At 41.9% G+C, this 2,514-nt stretch overlaps 1 pseudogene across 1 annotated transcript; it reads left to right on the top strand.

The window, feature by feature from the left end:
• Nucleotides 1-547: 547 nt before the first annotated feature.
• LOC105520651 lies at nucleotides 548-1,975 on the top strand (annotated as a pseudogene). The gene has a single exon (XR_001003169.1). The product of XR_001003169.1 is annotated as an S-adenosylmethionine decarboxylase proenzyme-like (transcript).
• Nucleotides 1,976-2,514: the final 539 nt, after the last annotated feature.

Genomic DNA, 2,514 nt, shown 5'->3' with positions numbered 1-2,514 from the left:
TCAGTTCCCCTGGCTAGGAAAAGGGATTCCCTTCCCCCTTGTGCTTCCCAGGTGAGGTGATGCCTCGCCCTGCTTCAGCTCTCGCTGGTCAGGCTGCAGCAGCTGACCAGCACCGATTGTCCAGCACTCCCTAGTGAGATGACCCCAGTACCTCAGTTAAAAATGCAGAAATCACCGGTCTTAATGTCGCTCGCCCTGGGAGTTGGAGACTGGAGATGTTCCTATTCGGCCATCTTGCTCCCCCCCCGTTTTTTGTTTTTTGAGACGGAGTCTTGCTGTGTCCCCCAGGCTGCAGTGCAGTGGCGCAATCTCGACTCACTGCAAGCTCTGCCTCCAGGGCTCACGCCATTCTCCTGCCTCAACCTCCCAAGTAGCTGGCATTACAGGCGCCCGCCACCAAGCTCGGCTCATTTTTTGTATTTTTAGTAGAAACGGGGTTTCACCATGTTAGCCAGGATGGTCTCGATCTCCTGACCTCGTGATCCGCCTGCCTCGGCCTCCCAAAGTGCTGGATTACAGGCATGAGCCACCGTGCCCAGCCAAGTGGGACATACTTTTGAGGGATGTGCAACATTCAATCGTTAAGTGTGACAAAAACTGACAAGCAGGAAGCTTATGTACTCAGTGAGAGTAGCATGTTTGTCTCCTAGAAACGTTTCATTTTGAAGACAAGTGGTGCCACTCTCTTGCTGATAGCACTGGTTCCCCTGTGGAAACTTGCTAGGCAATACAGTGGGTTTGACTCAATACAAAGCTTCTTTTATTCTTGTGAGAATTTCATGAAGCCTTCTCCCTAAGAGTACCCACACCAGAATTTCCAGGAAGAAATAGAGTTTCTTAATGCAATTTTCCCAAATGGAGCAGCATATTGTATGGGATGTATGAATTCTGACTGTTGGTACTTATGTACTCTGCATTTCCCAGAAAGGTAATCAGTCGCCAGATCAAACCCTGGAAATTCTGATGAGTGAGCTTGACCCCGCAGTTATGCACCAGTTCTACATGAAAGATGACGTTACTGCAAAGGATGTCACTTGTAAGAGTGGAATTCATGACCTGATACCAGGTTCTGTCATTAATGCCACAATGTTCAAACCTTATGGGTATTCGATGAATGGAATGAAATCAGATGGAACTTATTGGACTATTCACATCACTCCAGAACCAGAATCTTCTTATGTTAGCTTTGAAACAAACTTAAGTCACCTCCTATGATGACCTGATGAGGAAAGCTGTGGAAGTCTTCAAGCCAGGAAAATTTGTGACCACTTTGTTAATTAGAGTTTCTAAATGTCACACCATGTTTTCTTCACCTCAGAAGATTGAAGGTGTTAAGTGTCTTGATTGCCAGAGTGCTATGTTCAATGATTACAATTTTGTTTTTACCAGTTTTGCTAAGAAGCAGCAATAACAGCATAGTTGATTAAGAAAAATGGAGAAAAAAATGCAGAGAGAGAACACACATAAGAAGGTGGTGGATGCTTTCTAGATGTCGATGCTGGGAGCAGTGCTTTCCATAACCACCACTGAGTAGTTGCAGAAAGCCCTATATGTAATGATAGGGTAATCATTTTGAATTGTATGCATTATTATATCAAGGAATTAGATATCTCGCATGAATGCTCTCTTCCGTGTTTAGGTATTCTCTGCCACTCTTGCTGTGAAATTGAAGTGCATGTAGAAAAAACCTTTTACTGTATGAAACTTTATAACACTTGTGAGAGCAATTCAATTTGGTTTATGGACAGTATAATATTTCTCCAAATATCATCCAAAATTTCCCACAGACAAAGCTTTCATCCTCATTAAGTGTTGGCCTCAGCCTAACCATCTGGGACCGTTCTATTAAATTGCTGCCATAATTTTACATCCAGTTACCTCCACTTTCTAGAACATATTCTTTACTAATGTTATTGAAACCAATTTCTACTTCATACAGATGTTTTTTGAAACGGCAATTAAAGTTTTACTTCCATGAGAAAAAAAAAAAATAGAAAATGGGTCTCTTTCTCTTTAAGCCATTTAATTTGAATTTGATCCCTATTGCTTTTGATACCCTAGCAGCAAGTCTTTTGAGATGCTTGCCATGTCCCCATGTCTAACAAGGATCTCCACTAGACACAGAAGTTTTTCTAAATCTAACAAGAGCCTAGTTAATTTTTCTTTCAAATGCCTACCTCCCTTTTCCCTCAAGAAAGGTCAGTAGGGCAATCGCCACCAATTTCTGCAAAGAAGGCCTAAGTACAGTTAGCATGGCATGACAAAAATGAATTATGAGATATGAGTGGACAGTAGAGTGATGACTGCATCCACTAGCAAATGGAATGCAACAAAAGAGGTGTTTTAATAAGCAAATTATTGAAGGAGAGATTAAAATAAGGAAACAGGATTCTTATAGTCTGAATTCCACAAAAAGTGAAGAAAGCATTTTGGTTTGGAGAAAAAGTGGGATGACAAAGGCAACAAGAAAAAATGATGACAGAGACCAAGATCTCCCAAGGATGGGACTCTAAC

The sequence above is a fragment of the Colobus angolensis genome, unplaced genomic scaffold (genome assembly GCF_000951035.1).
Source record: "Colobus angolensis palliatus isolate OR3802 unplaced genomic scaffold, Cang.pa_1.0 Scaffold383, whole genome shotgun sequence".
In the NCBI taxonomy this organism is placed as follows: domain Eukaryota; kingdom Metazoa; phylum Chordata; class Mammalia; order Primates; family Cercopithecidae; genus Colobus; species Colobus angolensis.
Note: the sequence above shows the minus strand (reverse complement) of the source record. Positions and strands in the feature narration are given on the sequence as shown.